This window comes from Microcaecilia unicolor, chromosome 5 (genome assembly GCF_901765095.1).
Source record: "Microcaecilia unicolor chromosome 5, aMicUni1.1, whole genome shotgun sequence".
NCBI lineage: Eukaryota > Metazoa > Chordata > Amphibia > Gymnophiona > Siphonopidae > Microcaecilia > Microcaecilia unicolor.
The window spans coordinates 267,832,274-267,852,321 of NC_044035.1; the positions used below are offsets into that span (position 1 = coordinate 267,832,274).

The 20,048-nt window shown below is 42.0% G+C and overlaps 1 protein-coding gene across 2 annotated transcripts in view; it reads left to right on the forward strand.

The window, feature by feature from the left end:
• Positions 1-603: 603 nt before the first annotated feature.
• The window catches only part of HHLA2 (HERV-H LTR-associating 2), a 129,616-nt gene continuing 110,171 nt past the window's right edge, over positions 604-20,048 (forward strand). For both annotated transcript variants that reach the window (XM_030204173.1, XM_030204175.1), the window contains exon 1: positions 604-693. The gene's annotated coding sequence lies outside the window, so the exon portion shown is untranslated. The remainder of the gene's footprint in view (positions 694-20,048) is intronic.

Genomic DNA, 20,048 nt, shown 5'->3' on the forward strand with positions numbered 1-20,048 from the left:
CCTGCTTTACCTATTTGAGTTTCTACCATTCACTTGTGACCTGGATTGGATACTGGGCTAGATGGACCATTGGTCTGACCCAGTCACCCATTATAGCTATTCTTATATTCAAGTAAACCATAAACCATGCCAATCTGAAGGTTGGATAAGTAAGTTGATAAAATGGCAATTGGCAAAATTAAATGTAAGGATCTCGTGCAGAAGAGCAGAGAAAGAATGGAAATTGTTTTTGTATGACTCAACATTAATCTGTACTAAAGTCTGAAGTCTCCTCCCTTGCTCAGGTGTTACTTCTTGGATCTTTCATGTCAAAGCAGTGGAGGTAAGATTACTCTTACATTTTTAGCAGTAGTAAGGGCCTCGTTCTGTTATTTTTGTGTCAATTTCTTTGTGATATTTGAATATGAGTGTAAGAAGATTAGGGTAAGTTTTTTGGTACAAAACAGAAAAGCGTCTTGATTTATGTACTTCTTACCTTATAATGTCTAACAAATACTACCTTTTGATTCTTGCTTTAACAGTTTTTCTGGTGATTGTATGTATAAGGAATGTTTGTTATAGCATAAACAAAATAAGTAATAGATCTTCTTTTTTTTGGGAGAGCAAGTGTGAAAAAGAGACAATAGTAATCTGAGGCAAATTTCCTGACAGGCAGAATAGGAAACTGCTACACTGAAAGTCTGCTCTAGAATTGTAAGTGGACCTCCTGCATGGCCCATCATTATTTTGGGATGGGTGTCCAATTTAAATTTTGTTGTATGATTCAGTTGGTCTTTTCCTCCCTCACATACAAACTAATGTGATTTTGGGGGCGGGGCAGTTGGCTGTCTCAATATTTGGATGTAGTCTTAGCAAATTCAGGGCCTTGTTTACTAAGCAATGTTATAGGCGCATTAATGTTTTTAATGCGCGTTAACCATATATGTGCCTACAATATCCCTATAGGCATCTACATGGTTAAAACCCTAACATGTCTTAGTAAACAGGGCCCTTCATCTGTGATTCGTAACGTATGTATTTCAGTTTGTGGGTTTTTTAAAATTTTGTATTGGCTTATCTTATTGTTTACTACTTATGCTGTTTCCACTGGAAAATCAATATGTGAATCAGTCAAATAAATCTGTCATTTATCAATGAAGGTTTTTTGTAAGCAGCCTAGAATTGCAGATAGTGTGGGATATACATTTTTGTTAAATAAAGTAAATAAATTATAGATGCTTTTATTTTCTGTGGATTTAAAATAGTCAAAATGAAACTGCACCAGATATGGAACTGCTTAAAACATTGTGGTTTTTAGAAGTAATGCTTTGTCAAGCTTTATAGTTCTCCCTGCCCCCCCCCCCCCCCCCCCCCCCCAACAAAAAAAAATGAATATATATGTTTGTTTTCCAAAGTATCTTTGCTTGTGAGGGGAGTGATTTTTTTAAGCCATCCATTCATACACAAAGTAGTTTTCTTTTTAAGTATGTGTGTAACACTGTTTTATGCGCTCTAACCAGTGAAAAGCAGAGGCATTCTTGGTGTAGAGCTGGTGCAGGGTTTGAAACTTAAGGAATCTTTTTTATTTTCAAAAGTATGCATGTGCATTTGAACATTAGTTGTCTACTTAATCGCATATGTAAATGTGTGTGTTTATTTTAAATAAAATCATTTTCCAGAGGGGAATTACACACCCAGGGCTCCTTTTACAAAGCGGCGCTACCGATTAATGGCATGCTGAATGGGAAGAAGCCCATGGAAATTGAATGGGCTTCTTCGCATTCAGCGTGCTGTTAATCGGTAGCCGCTTTGAAAGAGGACTCCACGGTTTCCTTCAGGAAATTGGTGATGCTTAAAAATACATATACCAGCTTCATTAGAGGCCTGTTTGTTAAAATTGCGCTGTACTGAATGCTGCTTAGGATGGAATTAGGGAATTTGACAGTGTGCTTCTATCCCTCTTGAAGACATTATTCTGGAAATTTTTGTTTTCTGCTTTCGGGTTCAGATTCCATAATCCAAGTAGTTTAAAGATAGCAAGTTTACAGTATTTTCCATTTAAGTCCTCAGTAATACAACATGTATTATATTTGTAGTAGTAGATATGGTTCTGTCTGTCAGTGGCATACCTAGGGTAGTCGACACCCAGGGCCGGTCATTTTTTAACACCCCCCCCCCAAATCCAGTACTTGGCATACCGAGAATACAAAACACCCAGGACCTATAGAGTAGTTCTACCATACCATAAGCAGTCATTTCTACGAGTCACACAAGGAAAAGGAAAGCATCTTAAACACTACAGTGAGCATTAGAACATCAATTCACCTATTGTAAAATGAAACCAGACAGAATAGTACAGATCGTCAATCCTGCAGTCAATGCCAACTGAAAGCCATGCCTTTTTCACAAATACAGATACACCCTAATCCACTGTAGAATAAGTAATCATAAACTTTCTATTTAGACAAAAATTAAACTGAACCCCCAAGATACCAGACTCTGCATACATTGCAAAGCCACAGAAACAGAAAATGTCCCCTAGTACTGTGCAAAATATAAAGACAGCAGAAGTAAATTTGAAAAAACTAACAAATACCAATCACCACTTTACAAATTAACAAATAGAACTAAAACAAATATAGGAAATAAAATAATACCATTTTATTGGACTAATACATTTAGCTTTCAGAGGCCAAAACCTTCTTCCTCAGGTCAATACAGTATAGTGCTGTTACCAGTGTCCTATCCTGACCTGAGGAAGAGGGTTTTGCTCTCCGAAAGTTAATCAAAATTTATTAAAATTAGTCCAATAAAAATATTCTTATTTACATGTTCTATTATAAACATTTATTAACACAGCTACAATACTACTTTATCCTAAAGCAAAAAGATAAATAAAAATATATATTTTATTTACATTTTGTTGTCTCTGGCTTCTGCTTTCCTCATCTTCTTTTCACTGTCTTCCTTCCATCCAGCATCTGTCTTCGTTCTTTCTCTGCCATCCAGTGTCTGCCCTCTCTGCTGTCCCCTCCATCCAATGTTTGCCCTCTCTGCTGTCCCCTCCATCCAATGTCTGCCCTCTCTCCCTGCCCCTTCCATGCACATCTGCCCTCTATCTCTGCCCCTTCCATCCACCATCTGCTCTGTCTCTCTCCCCCTTCCATTCACTGTCTGCCCTTTCTCTCTGCCCCTTCAATCCACCATTTGCCATCCCTCTCCTCCCCCATCCATCCATCCAAGATCTGTCCCCTCTCTCTGCCCCTTTTTTCAGCCCCCAGTTCCAGCCCCCTTATCCCACCTGCCCCTAGTTCTAGCCCCAGCCCACATCTCCCACCTGCCCCCCCTTTTCAGCCCCCAGTTTCACCTCCACTCCCATCTGAGCCCCCGACCCGACCAACAGCTTCGTCCAGAGAGGACAGCCCTCGTCTCCTGCCACCACCCTGCCTTTAAAGAAAAAGCTGTGAAGCGGCGTGTCAGGCAGCGCCCCGCATCTGCCCTGCTTGTAAATGAAGGAAATCTCCATTCTCCTTGTTGTCATCGGGCCTTCACTCACTGGATCCCACCCTCGCGGAAATAGGAAGTTGCCTCAGAGGAGGGCGGGACCTAGTGAGTAAAGGCCCGACGACAGTGAGGAGAATGGAAATTTACTTCGTTTACAAGCAGGGCAGACGCGAGGCGCTGCCTGCTACGCCGCTTCACAGCTTTTTCTTTAAAAGCAGGTGGCAGGAGACGAGGGCTGACTGCAGCGCCAGCGGAGCACCCCCCCCATCCACTAATACCTGGGGCGGACCGCACCCACCGCCCCACCCTTGGTACGCCACTGCTGTCTGTATAAGCAGAAAATGAACAAAAGGCTGAGTAACAAAACTGATAGCTGCTTTTTGTTTTTCTTGACTTTTTTCTCTTTTTCAAAAGACCTGAACTGCAGAAGTGCCCAAATGTTTAGCCCATAGCATTTTTTTTCTTGTGTAAGACAAGACATTCAGATCAACTTCAGGGGTATATAATTTATCCCACAGAGAAACTATTGGGCATACTTCCCAGTTTTACAAAATAGAGGCAATCGGAATTGACAACTTACTACCATAAGATTTAAAGCCTCTCTTGACAAACTTTTTTTAGGCCAATTTTTTGTATAAATCATTTTTATTATTACAGCAAACGGACTAATAAGGACAATGAATAACTATATAAAATTGCCTTCCACATTGCTTAGCCGGTGGTGGGAGGCAGGGCTGGTGGTTGGGAGGTGGGGATATTGCTGGGCAGACTTATACGGTCTGTGCCAGAGCCGGTGGTGGGAGGCGGGGCTAGTAGTTGGGAGGCGGGGATAGTGCTGGATAGACTTACACGGTCTGTGCCCTGAAAAAGACAGGTACAAATCAAGGTAAGGTATACACAAAAAATGGCACGTGAGTTTATTTTGTTGGACAGACTGGGTGGACCGTGCAGGTCTTTTTCAGCGTCATCTACTATGTTACTATCGTTACAAAATGAACTTCGGGCCCTGTTTCCTAAGGTGCGTTAGTGTTTTTAGCGCGCCTACACTTAGTGTGCGCACTAACCATGTAGGAGCCTTTAGGGATATTGTAGGCGTGTACATGGTTAGCACGCATTAAAAATGTTAACGCACCTATAACGCTGCTTAGTAAACAGGGCCATTTGTGTCATGCATTTTCTTGTAGTTTCATTCCCTCTCTTATCCACCCTCCCCAATCAACCCCCCTTTGCTGTATGGTTGAGTAATACAAGCATATCGGTCAAATCATGGAGCATCTGCTCAGTTTAGAATTCGGCTACGAGCTGCTGGTTGCAATGTATTTCAGAACCTTTCCCAGCACCGTTGAAAAGCTTTCCCCTTAGATGGGCTGATATGGATACTTGCAAATCTTCTGTCCAGCGCTCAGCCAGGACTTAGTAGTTAAGATCTTCTGTCGAGTCCAACAAATATTTGTGGTGATATGACAGTGGAACTCTATTTTGTGAGTTCAGTGTGAAAGCCTCAGCTATAATGTCCTGCACATCTTCACATAGTTCTGTCCAGGGAAGACTTGGCAGATAGTAAGAGAGCTGAAAGTGAGCAAAATGTTCTGTGGAGGGAAGGCCGTACTCCTTCTGCATACTTTCAAATGATTTGAGAGAGCCGTCCTCCAAGAGCAATTGCACTAGGTAACGGATTTCTTTCAGTTCCTTCTGGAAAGTCTGGGTTGTGGTGGATGACCAGATATGGAGTCAATGCTGTGGAAAAACCATGCCTCCTACATATCCAGCACCAAGCAGCTCGTGCCGTTTGAATGAATGGATTCCACTGCAGGAACTGAGGCGTTCGACCTGGTATTGTGTGGATTCGCTAACTAAAATGAACATCTGAAAACAGAACCGGCTCTAGTTGAGATAAGGAGAAGCCCTCTGTACCTCGGTACAAGTTTACATGCCTCATTATACAGGCTGCATTGAAATATTTTGGGTTCAACAACCCCAGCCCTCCATGTGACCTAGGCTTTTGCAAGGTTTGTAGAGTTAAATGGATGCGCTTCCCCTGCCACAAGAACCCTCTCAACATGCCGTTCAGTACTCTCTCATCTTTCATTTTCAGATATACAGGGAGCATCTGCAGTACATACAACCACCTTGGAATCGGTACCATATTATATAATGCTATATGCCCTAGCAGTGGTAAAGGGAGTGCCCTCCACAACACCAGCGCCCTCCTGGTAGAAGATATTAATGGTGTAATATTCTGTATGTAAAGCTGGGAGAGCTCCATAGGGACCCAGACCCCAAAGTATTTAATATGCTCGTCTGCCCAGCTAAGTGGGACTTCTGGCTATGATGACTTAATCTGTGGCTGAGAAGACATAGCTTGAGATTTCAGCATATAGAGCTTAAAACCTGACAGTGTCCCATATTCATGCAGAAGTGTCAACAGCACACTAAGGGAAGCTGGGGGATCTATGACCAATAGCAATAAATCATCCACAAACGCCAACACCTTATGTGTGTGCCCTTGAATTGTCACCCCCCCCCCCCCCCCCCCGCAGTCCATATGTCTCCCACATCATGCTTAAAAGGGGTTCTAATGTTATGATAAAGAGCAGAGGAGACAAGGGGCATCCTTGGCGGGTGCCACAACATATGGGAAACGTTTGGGTCTGAGCCCCATTTACAAGAATGGCTGCTCTCGGGTCAGCATACAGTGCCGTTATTGTTTGAGTAAGCCATCCTCCTGTACTAATGTAATTAAGTGTATCAAATAAGAACCAATATGTACCTGGTCAAAAGTCTGCTCAGCATCTAGACTGGTGACCAAAAGAGGTACAGTGGGGGAAATAAGTATTTGATCCCTTGCTGATTTTGTAAGTTTGCCCACTGACAAAGACATGAGCAGCCCATAATTGAAGGGTAGGTTATTGGTAACAGTGAGAGATAGCACATCACAAATTAAATCCGGAAAATCACATTGTGGAAAGTATATGAATTTATTTGCATTCTGCAGAGGGAAATAAGTATTTAATCCCTCTGGCAAACAAGACCTAATACTTGGTGGCAAAACCCTTGTTGGCAAGCACAGCGGTCAGACGTCTTCTGTAGTTGATGATGAGGTTTGCACACATGTCAGGAGGAATTTTGGTCCACTCCTCTTTGCAGATCATCTCTAAATCATTAAGAGTTCTGGGCTGTCGCTTGGCAACTCGCAGCTTCAGCTCCCTCCATAAGTTTTCAATGGGATTAAGGTCTGGTGACTGGCTAGGCCACTCCATGACCCTAATGTGCTTCTTCCTGAGCCACTCCTTTGTTGCCTTGGCTGTATGTTTTGGGTCATTGTCGTGCTGGAAGACCCAGCCACGACCCATTTTTAAGGCCCTGGCGGAGGGAAGGAGGTTGTCACTCAGAATTGTACGGTACATGGCCCCATCCATTCTCCCATTGATGCGGTGAAGTAGTCCTGTGCCCTTAGCAGAGAAACACCCCCAAAACATAACATTTCCACCTCCATGCTTGACAGTGGGGACGGTGTTCTTTGGGTCATAGGCAGCATTTCTCTTCCTCCAAACACGGCGAGTTGAGTTCATGCCAAAGAGCTCAATTTTTGTCTCATCTGACCACAGCACCTTCTCCCAATCACTCTCGGCATCATCCAGGTGTTCACTGGCAAACTTCAGACGGGCCGTCACATGTGCCTTCCGGAGCAGGGGGACCTTGCGGGCACTGCAGGATTGCAATCCGTTATGTCGTAATGTGTTACCAATGGTTTTCGTGGTGACAGTGGTCCCAGCTGCCTTGAGATCATTGACAAGTTCCCCCCTTGTAGTTGTAGGCTGATTTCTAACCTTCCTCATGATCAAGGATACCCCACGAGGTGAGATTTTGCGTGGAGCCCCAGATCTTTGTCGATTGACAGTCATTTTGTACTTCTTCCATTTTCTTACTATGGCACCAACAGTTGTCTCCTTCTCGCCCAGCGTCTTACTGATGGTTTTGTAGCCCATTCCAGCCTTGTGCAGGTGTATGATCTTGTCCCTGACATCCTTAGACAGCTCCTTGCTCTTGGCCATTTTGTAGAGGTTAGAGTCTGACTGATTCACTGAGTCTGTGGACAGGTGTCTTTCATACAGGTGACCATTGCCGACAGCTGTCTGTCATGCAGGTAACGAGTTGATTTGGAGCATCTACCTGGTCTGTAGGGGCCAGATCTCTTACTGGTTGGTGGGGGATCAAATACTTATTTCCCTCTGCAGAATGCAAATAAATTCATATACTTTCCACAATGTGATTTTCCGGATTTAATTTGTGATGTGCTATCTCTCACTGTTACCAATAACCTACCCTTCAATTATGGGCTGCTCATGTCTTTGTCAGTGGGCAAACTTACAAAATCAGCAAGGGATCAAATACTTATTTCCCCCACTGTATATCAGATTTTTGACAATATGTTAGGGTTAGTAGCAATTTGCAGATGTCAAGAACCGATTGCCTGTTTTTAACAAATCCCGTTTGATCTGAGTGAATGAGATCTGATGATATTTCTGCTAATCTGGTAGCCAATATCTTTGAGAAATTTTTGAGATCTACATTTATTAAGGAGATGGGGCGGTAGCTGCCAGGATCTTGTGACTCCATTGCCTGTCCTACTGCTTGAGTGAGTTGGAGCAATTGCTGGTTAGAGAACGGCGGGATCGGAGGCGGCGTCTCTTCCATCTTTTGACTCTGGCGACTTCAATTTTTCCTTTGCTGTCCTTTGTCCTTTTCCAGCCACGGTGTCACCCGAAGTTTTCAGAAATCTGTCCATACGCAATTAGGCTAAGAATTTGGATGTCGGCGATCGTGAGTACCAGTTGTATGCAAAAATTATTGGGAATGGGCGCGTGGTCCCCAGAGAGAAATGCAGGACGTCTGCTTCCCCACATTGTATCACGTGGTCTCCCAGGCTTTTTAACCATATTCTTTAATGGCGCACTTACACACATGCTGCCATTCTGTTTTTTTTTTTTTTTTAGTTTTTATTTAGATTTATTAACTTAGGGCTCCATTTACAAAGCCATGCTAGCGATTCTGGTGCAGCAAATGCAATGAAGCCCATTCAATTCTTATGGGTTTCGTCGCATTTGCCATGCCGGAATCGCTAGCACAGTTTTTAAAAGGAGCCCTTAATGTTGTTTATGTATTTTGTTTGTTTGTGACGTTTATATCCCACATCCCAAACAAGTTTGAGTTCAATGTGGCTTACAATAAACAGTATAGGATACATAACAAAGAATAATGCATAAGAGAGTAATTTGTTGTAAGAATCCAATTTTACAATACAGTATCATAAACGTACTAGGATAGCTATGGATGTTTAACATTTAGAAAATCTATTATGAATGAGAAATTGTAGACGAAGCAAAGAAAAGGTTAATGATAAATAGAGTAATAACCAATTCAGATAATGATTAGTTATTTGAGATATGGTTGTTCTTTGTGAGGGTTTGTTTGAATAGGAATGATTTCAGGATTTTGTGGAATCTAGTACATTCCTGTATATTTCTTATTTTGGGTGGTAAGGAGTTCCACCATTTGGTTCCTAGGTAAGTGAAGTGCAGAGTGGACAGTTTTATAGATCACATTTTTGCAATTTGGGAGGTGTAGTCTTGCCTCATATTTAGTGTTTCTTTGAGCTAAGTTTATTAGTCTGGAACTGTGCCATTTAGGATTTGAAAGATAAAGGTACATAATTTGAAGGTGATTCTCGCTTCAGTGGTAAGCCAGTGTAATTTGATTAATAAAGGGGAAGCACTTTAAAAACTAGAGATTTTGTTTATGAACCTGGCTGTAGTGTTTTGAGCTGTTTGGAGTTTTTTTCAACAGGTACTCCTTACAACCAGCATATATGGCATTACAATAATCAAATTGGGATAATGTTAATGATTGTACCAATAGTCTAAATGTTTCTGATGAAAAATAGGGTCTGATCCTTTTTAGTTTCCAACGAGACCTGGAAGAGTGTGTTTACTGAGGAAACTTGAATATCAAATGTTAAATGTTTGTCTATAATTATACCTAGAATATTTGGATTATTGTCAATGGGGAATGAAGTGTTGTCAATTGTGAAACTGTTGTAGTCGTTTTGGTCAAATAAGTTGGTAATGACCATCAATTTAGTTTTTTCTTTATTTAGCTTTAGTTTAGGTTCTGAGGCCTAGGTTTCCATCAAATGTAAGCCAAGTTTTGCCTTTTGTAAGATGTCTTGAATGTTCTTTTTGAAGGTTATTTTTATGGTAACATCGTCAGCATATATGAATGTTTTGAATCCTGCTGTTTCTAGTCTGTTTCCTAGTGGTGACATCATTACATTAAACAGTATGGGTGATAGTGGAGAGCCCTGAGGGATGCCACAGTCCACTGACCAAGGAGAGGATACGGTTTCTTTCATTTTCACTTTGTAAGATCTTGATTTCAGGAATCCTTGAAACCATTTGTGGACTGTGCCACATATGTCAAAGTTGTCTAGTATGTTTAGTGGGATGTTATGATCTACTAAATCAAATGCGCAAGACATATCGAACTGCATTATTAAGAAGACCCTATGCTCTCTTTTCTGAGATTTGATACTAGAGTAGAAAGGACAGTCTCTGTGCTATAGCATGGTCTGAAACCTGATTATGATTTGTGTAGTAGGGAGAAATGGGAAAGGTAGTCCATAGTTTGTACTGATACTATTCCTTCCATCACCTTTATCATCAAAGCAATAGAGGCTACTGGTCTGCAGTTTGTTATATCAGTTATGGTGATTGAATTCTTTTTTGGTATTGGTGTTAGAATAATAGAGCCTTTATTATCAGGGAAAGTGCTGTGGAATAGTAGGAAGGAGATATGCTGCTGAAGCATATTAATGAATATATTAGGAGCTTCTTTCATAAGGTAACTAGGACAATGGTCTAGTATTCATTGTGAGGTTGAGTATTTTAGGAGGTAATGTTTTACCATGTCATGGGTTGGTAGTTGGAAGGAAGACCAGATTCTGTTGGTGGCTATGCCTGTATGTGTGTCTGACTGTTTTTCGTAAATATCTTGATGGTTGATTTTTAATTTGAGTACTCTTTCTCTGATTTTAACTTTTTTTTGGTCAAAAAAAGTAGCCAGTTGCTCTGCTGTTGGTGGGAACTCATTGGTTGTGGTTATTATTATTATTATATATTTTTTTTATAAATGACCTAAAGATGGGGGTAACTAGTGAGGTAATTAAATCTGCTGATGACACAAAGTTCTTCAAAGTAGTTAAATCACGGGAGGATTGTGAAAAATTACAAGAGGACCTTACGAGACTGGGAGACTGGGCGTCTAAATGGCAGATGACATTTAATGTAAGCAAGTCTAAAGTAATGCATGTGGGAAAGAGGAACCCGAATTATAGCTATGTCATACAAGGTTCCACGTTAGGAGTCACTGACCAAGAAAGGGATCTAGGTGTCGTTGTTGATGATACATTGAAACCTTCTGCTCAGTGTGCTGCTGCGGCTAAGAAAGCAAATAGAATGTTAGGTATTATTAGGAAAGGAATGGAAAAGAAAAATGCGTTATAATGCCCTTGTATCGCTCCATGGTGCGATCACATCTCGAATATTGTGTTCAATTCTGGTCGCTGCATCTCAAAAAAGATATCTACAAAAAAAAAGAGAGGGGAATAACTAGTGAGGTAATTAAATTTGCTAATGACACAAAGTTATTCAAAGTCGTTGAATTGCGGGAGGATTGTGAAAAATTACAAGAGGACCTTATGAGACTGGGAGACTGGGAGGCATATTTTCAAAGCACTTTGGGAGGCTAAGTTCCATAGGTTTCTATGGAACTTTGAGAGGCTAAGTGCTTTGAAAATGAGCTTGTGGGCGTCTAAATGGCAGATAACATTTTTCTGAGTTTAAAATCTTTATCTGCAGTTCTCTAATTCTAAGCCTCTTATGAAGATTAACTGCTGCTTTTTAACATATTTATAAATGACCTAGAGATGGGAGCAGCTAGTGAGGTAATTAACTTTGCTGATGACACAAAGTTATTCTAAGTTGTTAAATCGCAGGAGGATTGTGAAAAATTACAAGAGGACCTTACGAGACTGGGCGTCTAAATGGCAGATGATGTTTAACGTGAGCAAGTGCAAAGTGATGCATGTGGGAAAGAGGAACCCGAATTATAGCTACGTCATGCAGGGTTCCACATTAGGGAGTCACAGACCAAGAAAGGGATCTAGGTGTCATAATTGATGATACGTTGAAACCTTCTGCTCAGTGTGCTGCCGAGGCTAAGAAAGCAAATAGAATGTTAGGTATTATTAGGAATGGAAAACAAAAATGAGGATGTTATAATGCCTTTGTATCGCTCCATGGTGAGACCGCACCTCGAATATTGTGTTCGATTCTGGTCACCGCATCTCAAAAAAGGTATAGTGGAATTAGAAAAGATACAGAGAAGGGCGACAAAAATGATAAAGGGGATGGGACGACTTCCCTATAAGGAAAGGCTAAAGCAGCTAGGGCTCTTCAGCTTGAAGAAAAGGCGGCTGAGAGGAGATATGATAGAGGTCTATAAAATAATAAGTGGAGTTGAACGGGTAGATGTGAAGCGTCTGTTTACGCTTTCCAAAAATACTAGGACTTGGGGCCATGTGATGAAGCTGCAAAGTAGTAAATTCAATACGAATTGGAGAAAAGTTTTCTTCACTCAACATGTAATTAAACTCTGGAATTCGTTGCCAGAGAATGTGGTAAAGGCGGTTAGCTTAGCAGGATTTAAAAAGTGGATGGCGGGGCGATCCAAGATGGCGGCATAGTAAGACGCACGGGAAGCAGCTCTGAGCCCGAATCGGCGAAAAAATACTTCTATAGCAGAATGCCACATACAAAACGAAAAGGGGTAACGCGGGTAGTTCCCCCACCTACCTCGACTCCCACGGGGCCTTTGTCGGGTATCGGGCGCTTTTTTGTGCCAGTCTCCCAAACAACAGGAGATACGGAGCCTTTAGCAGGGTTCTCTGGGGAAGCGGAGGCCCTGCAAGGCGAAGAAATATCTCTTTCTCCACCTGCAATTGAGAAACCTCCATGCCCGGCGTCTACGACGGAGCCCGAGGAGCAGAGACGCCCTACCGGAAGCGTTACGGGCGAAACTGTTTGTGAGGGACGGGAAACGTCGGGGAAGTCGCCGAAAGCAGAAGAAAGATCGATAGGAACATCGAAGGAGGTAAATCTGGCAATGATATGGACAATGCTGAATAAAATGGACGTGACACTACAACGAACATCAGGAGAAGTGAGTGCTTTTGAAAAGAAATTCCAAGAATTGAATTTTAAAATTGACCAGTTAAAAACAGATTTTGCTGAAAAAGTAATTGATCTTCAAAATAAAGCAGATTCTTTTCAAGAATTTAAATTTGGTCTGGTTAAAGATAACGCAGATATTCGAAGAAAGTTGGAACAAATTGAGAACTTTAACAGAAGATTAAATTTGCGTCTGTTGTATTTTCCCAAACTCCCAGGGATTAATCCTTATGACTTGTTTAAAAGATACTTAAATGAAGTCTTAAAAATGCCCCTGGAAGCGATGCCGCCTGTAAATAAGATTTATTATATTCCTAATCCCAGAGGAGAGAAAGGGAAAAAACAAGACGAATTACAAGCTAATTTAAACCTTGAAAATATTTCAGCAATTCTAGAATCTACAGTGGACGAAAAAGCAGAGCGGTCAACTTTGATAGTTTCTTTCATTTTTGAACAGGACTTGAATAATATTATGAGACTCTATTTTAAAAACTTACAAACTTCTTTTGGTGGGGTAAAAGTACAAATCTTCCCTGATGTTACAAAATCGACCCAGCAAAGAAGGAAAGCCTTTTTAGCATTGAAAGTAAGAACTTTAGAGATAGGCGGGTTATTCTTTCTCGCTTACCCGTGTAAATGTTTAGTTAGGCTGGGTCAGGTTAAATATACCTTTTATTCACCAGAAAGTCTTAAATCATTTCTAGATTCCAAGCAATTGTAAACAATTTAAGTAAATGGGAGTATTATGCCACCAAGTTTCTTTTGTATATAGAAAAAAAAAAATTCTTCCCTAACTCTGATTGCCTCATGAATTTAAATGGGGTCTAAGGAAGCATGATTATTCTGTTTGATAAGATTCTGAAAAGTATGTTAATATTTTCTCTTGCTTATTGTTTATATGAAGAGTTATAATACTTTGATTAACTAATTATTGCTGTATTTCAAAACAAGAAGTGTATTCTTGTTAAAAGTGAAAATTAATAAACAAATTGAAAATAAAAAAAAGTGGATGGCTTCCTAAAGGAAAAGTTCATAGACCATTATTAAATTGACTTGGGGAAAATCCACTGCTTATTTCTGGGATAAGCAGCATAAAATGTATTGAGCTTTTTTGGAATCTTGCCTGGTATTTGTGACCTGGATTGGCCACTGTTGGAAACAGGATGCTGGGCTTGATGGACCTTTGGTCTGTCCCAGTGTGGCAATACTTATGTACAACTTGCTCCCCTCAAGTCTCTGCTAAACCATCTCATTACCTTTCAGAGTTCTGCTCCATGACTTATCTTCTGCCAGTCTACTACACTCATATAACCCCTCTCTTCAAGTCACTTCATTGGATCCCTATCTGTTTTTGTAAACTGTTCAATCTAAGTCTGTACCAAATATTCATATTTGATTTGGCCCTGAATTCATTATTTGTATTCAGCCACATAGAGTGACTTAAATTTGAATATGAATAATCTGGGTCTCTACTGTGCTAAATCATAAGAACATAAGAGTAGCCATACTGGGACAGACCAATAGTTCATCTAGCCCAGTATCCTGTTCCCCACAGTGGCAAAGCCAGGTCACAAGTACCTGGCAGAAACCCAAATGTGGCAGCATTCCATGCTACTAATCCCAGGGTAAGCAGTTGCTTCCCCATATCTGTCTCAATAGCAGACTATGGAATTTTCCTCCAGAAAGGGTCCATCGAGCCCAGCACCCTTTGTCCGACAGCAGCCAATAGAACAAGCATTTTGTCCCGCCCATCCCAGAAATAGTGGATTATTCCTACATCCATTCAATAACATTGTATGTTCTTTTCCTCCAGGAAGCCGTCCAACCTTTTTTTAAACTCTGCTAAGCCAACCGCCCCAACCACCTTCTCCGGCAACGAATTCCAGAGTCTAACCACGCGTTGAGTTTTAAATTTACTACACTGCAGCTTCATCGCATGCCCCCTTGTCCTAGTATTTTTGGAAAGCGTAAACAGACGCTCCACATCAACCCGTTCCATTCCACTCATTATCTTATAGACCTCTATCATAACTCCCCTCACCCGCCTTTTCTCCAAGCTGAAGAGCCCCAGCCTCTTCAGCCTTTCCTCATAGGGAAGTTGTCCCATCCCCTGAATCATCTTTGTCGCCCTTCTCTGCACCTTTTCCAATTCCACTGTATCTTTTTTGAGGTGCGGCGACCAGAATTGAACACAATACTCGAGGTGCGGTCGCACCATGGAGCGATACAATGGCATAATAATATCCTCATTTTTATTTTCCATTCTTTCCTAATAATACCCAACATTCTATTTGCTTTCCTAGCCGCAGCAGCACATTGAGCAGAAGATTTCAATGTATCATCAATGATGACACCTAAGTCCCTCGGTCCGTGACTCCTAATGCGGAACCTTGTATGACGTAGTTATAGTTTGGGTTCCTCTTTCCCACATGCATCACTTTGCACTTGCTCACGTTAAACATCATCTGCCATTTAGACGCCCAGTCTCGTAAGGTCCTCTTGTAATTTTTCACAATCCTCCTGCGATTTAACAACTTAGAATAACTTTGTGTCATCAGCAAAGTTAATTACCTCACTAGCTGCTCCCATCTCTAGGTCATTTATAAATATGTTAAAAAGCAGCAGTTAATCTTCATAAGAGGCTTAGAATTAGAGAACTGCAGATAAAGATTTTAAACTCAGAAAAATGTTCTGACTTCCTTTAAATCCATCAGCAGATAAAGGCAGAGACTTGAAGGTTCTGATGACATCATAACAGGTGGTCAGCCAGGACTATCCCAGGTATTTCTGTGCCCCCAGCAGATAGTGACTGGTGCAGTAGAATTTCTTCTAAACAGGCCTTTTTTTCCAGGGTGCAGTCCATGGCCTGGAGCCCTTGAGGTTGAGCCTTAGCCCTTGCTCCCGCAGAGCTTCTTCTGCTTGAGTGTGGAGATGTCTTTTTCTCTGGGACCACAAGCTCAAGTCCATGGTCTGCACTTGTAAAGCCAGTTGACAGTAACCCTAAGAGGCATCTCCAGAGTAATATTCCTGCCCATCTCCCCACAGACTATTAAAAAAAAAAAAAGAAGTTGATGCAGGGTGTACTTTTTTTCTGTCAGCTTTGCCTTCCAGCTTCAAGTTTGAAAAAAGAGAAGAAAAAGGAAAGCAAAATGCTGGTAATTGGATATTGCTTGGCCTGTTAATGTATTGAGCAGGGGGCTGCCTGGGGTAGGCTTGTACCTAGGCTCCTGGACTGTCTTTAATTGCTTTCTCCTTAGCAGGGGTTCTTTGTCAGGCAGCTGAAGCAGCCTTCATGCTGGGAGGTATATGCTGTGGGGTGTGTGTGTGAGCTTGCACATTAGTAGTGTGACCAGCTCCTATTGCTCCATTTCTGACATGGGAGAGCACATTTTTTTTTTCAGCAGGACTGCTTGTGAGGGTCGAGGATCAGACTTCGGGAGCTGATTTTGGTAGCATTGGTGGCCATTTTGTCGCCAGATCACCTGAATTGTGCCCAATGCAGTTTCCTTCAGAGTCCTTGGGGACTGTAGGGTTCCCCTAACCCCTGCCTCCATGGTGGTGGTGGGGGGGGGGGAGACTTGGGGGGTGTGATTCAGGGCCTTATATGTTAGATGCACTGAATGAGCTTGTGAGGTAGTATACAGGATTCTGTTTCTCACCCTTAAGCCTTAAACCCATTAGGCCCACCCATGCAGGAAGTGAGATGAGAGGTGGAGCCGAAGGTACAGAAAAGAGGAAGTATAAAAGCTAGGGCCAGACTGAGGTTAAAGAGACCCAGGGAAGGAAGAGTTGAAGCCCCACCATATGCCTCTACAACCCAACTGTGACCTGAGGTAAACCAACTTTTGATTGGAGACTTTTAAGCCTTGCTCTGAGGTCTGGCTGGAGCCAGACCTGGAAACTCAGAGAGACAAAGATAAGAACTTACAGACTATGTTTCGGGCTCTGCCAACCACAGGCCCTGATTAAAACTCTATTCACTGAACTAAAGAGACTTTTCACCTTTTATTCTTAGTCCTGTGATGTAACAAGCTTCATATTTTTCTGTGCAAACTCACCTTGAGTTATTGCATTACTTGTGGGTGCTGTATCTCAAAAAAGATATAATGGAATTAGAAAAGGTTCAAAAAAGAGCAACCAATATGATAAAGGAGATGGAACTCCTTTCATATGAGGAAAGGCTAAAGAAGTTAGGGCTCTTCAGCTTGGAAAAGAGATGGCCGAGGGGGATATGATTGAGATCTATAAAATCCTGAGTGGTGTAGAACAGGTAGAAGTGAATTGATTTTTCAGTCTTTCAAAAAGTACAAAGACCAGGGGGACACTCAATGAAATTATATAGAAATACTTTATAACAAATAGAAGGAAATATTTTTTTCACTCAAGAGTAGTTGAGCTCTGAAACTCAGGCTAATGACTTACCACATCCTCCCGCAGCATCTGAGTTTTTAAAAAAGATTTTGACAAGTTCCTGGAGGAAACGTCCAGTTTGTTATTGAGATGGATGTGGGGGAAGCCACTGCTTTCCCTGAGATTGGTAGCATGGAATGTTGCCACTATTTGAGTTTCTGCCACTTACTTGTGACCTGGATGTGCCACTGTTGGAAGCAGGATACAGGGCTAGATCCTTGACCCAGTATGGCTATTCTTATTTTTTTTAATTTTTGTTACATTTGTACCCCGCGCTTTCCCACTCATGGCAGGCTCAATGCGGCTTACATATACAGGTACTTATTTGTACCTGGGGCAATGGAGGATTAAGTGACTTGCCCAGAGTCACAAGGAGCTGCCTGTGCCTGAAGTGGGAATCGAACTCAGTTCCCCGGGACCAGAGTCCACCACCCTAACCACTAGGCCACTCCTCCACTCTTATGTTCTAATAAAGCACGTTTTTCATTTTTATACCTTTGTCCTGCTGTGTTATTTCTCAGGCCCACCCTCAACCTTCACTTGTGGTATCACAGGGCTCTAGAGGGGTTTAGCTCCAAGGCCTTTTGGGGAGAAGGGGGCTCCCATGCAAATCAGGGTTCTCTTGGGGCTCTAGCCTTGCCTAGGGGTCTGGCCTGGGTTTGCTAATGGGCCAGCTGTTCAGTGGGAGCTCAGATCATGAATAGGGCTAATAATATCTCTTTCCTCTGTGGAAGATTGGGGTATAGATGACAGTGGTTCCCTCCTGGTTGATGTCTCCCTGGATAGATTGGAGCTATCCCTGGAGGAGGTTGATGACTCCCCAGCGGTGAGGTAATATTGTAGGGAAGAGCTTGCTTCCTTAATTGAGCAGGTCTCTTTTGCTCTCTGTATTTTTGTACTTGCCTGGATGAGCCTACAGATGGATTCCATGCTTGAAGGTCTCTGCATTCCTTCTAGGGCCTTTTCAATGCGCCCTCTCCCGGATAGTGGAGTGGGAGTTGCTGGATGTCACCAGAGCATCCCTCCCTAAAGTGGATTCTCTGGTGACAGCAGTCACCAAACATTTTGTTATCCTGGTGAAAGGTGCACAGCCCTTAAGGATGCTCATGATTTCAAGATGGAGTTGTTTCTCAAGCAAGTCTTTAACACTTCAGCTATTGGCGCTCTTTGTATGGCTGCCTTGTACCGCTTGAGTAAGTTGACCTTTTGAGATCCCTTGTTGTTTGGCAAGGATTTGGAAACGATTAAGGACCCGGGCAAGGATTACCTACAGTGTCTTACTGAGAACACAACCACGTCTGCATCTCAGGGTCAGCCTTTTGGGTGGGCTCTGTATTGGCAGAATAGGAAAGCCTCCTCTGCCTTGGTTGTTGGAGCCAGTGTTGGAGGGGGAAAATTGCCCCTGTGTCCCCTAACCACAGGGGACTCCATGTCTGCCCAGAGGTAAACGAAGCATAGCCTGTCAGCAGATTTTGGAGTCCTCTTCCAAATTTCTGCCCTGGGGTCCAGCATATCTAACAGTGGCCCTGTTTGTGTTGATATGCCCTTTTACTGGAGGTGAGGGTGCTGGGCTTACAGGATGATTTTCAGATTATTAGGGATAGATCAAGTCTGTCCTGGTTTTTACCCCCATTACAGCTCTGGACATAGTCCTACTTTTTACTAGAGAAATTGAAACTTTGAATCTATACGTGTAATAAGACAAAACCTGATGACTTGGAGCTAGGTGGTCACTTCCTTTCTACCTCCTGTGCTGCTTCTGTCTCTCTCAGTTTACGTCTTTTTAATCTATCTCACAGGTCCACTCTGGGCTTCAATGATTGTATATCAAAAGGATCTGACAAGCACTCATTAGGGCAAAGTCTCCTTTGTTGATTTCTTAAGTCTGCTTCTTAGCAACATATGTTTATTTTTTATTAGGTCTGGTTTCACAGGTATGTTTCAGCTTTTCTTTTCTACAGAAGAGCAGAGGAGTGGACTTTAGTAGGTCTGAAAGTTTCTCTTTAACTCTTCTTTAGGCAGGTTAATGGAATCCTTTACTCAACTAGTTTCTGGTTCTTTCTTTAGCTAAGTTTATTTTTGGGAGGCTGGCGTGGAAGTTATGCTTACTTTCTTTAAACCCATATTTAAAGAGTACAAATATTTTTAGTAAGTAGTTGCTGTTGTGATGGATTGATTATGGTTTTTATACTCTACTGCAAGGGTGGGCAATCTTTATGCTCAAAGTGCTGCATGAATGTCAGGGCCATCTCTTGCGGGCTACATCACATAATGTCAGAGCAGGAAATGCAGAGCTCCATAGATCTGTGCTAAAAATAAGTACACATTGAACTAAAAACAATGGAAACAAACTGCTAGAGTGGCTATTCTGAAAATAAACTCTGGTTAATGTTGTTTTCTGTGAATGCTTCCCATGGTCTCACAGGCTTCATAAAATTCCATGGTGGGCTGCGGGTTGCCCATCCCTGCTCTACTGGTCAACTGATTTATGGTGGTGATGGGTTTTTTCCTTAGGTTACAATATGCAAGAAATAGAGAAGCTTGCAGAGAAATGGTTTTGGAATGGTTTGGATCTCTAAAAGGAATGGATGGGAGGGGGGTGTAAATGTGTATTTATGGGGGTGGGAATGGAAAGATTATGGTAGTAGAGTTGTCTCGATTGTGTAGGGTGTAGGGGAGACGTGTATGGGAGTAAACAAATGTATGAGGCTGTGGGTTTCCCTGTGGTGCAGCATCATAGATATGAGGGGGTCAATATTCAATGCAGTTTAATTAGCCAGAGACAGCTCCTGTCTGGTAACTCAGGTATTCAGGGCTAGGCAGTCATATTCAGTGGCACATAACTAGTTAATGATGCTGAAAAATGTC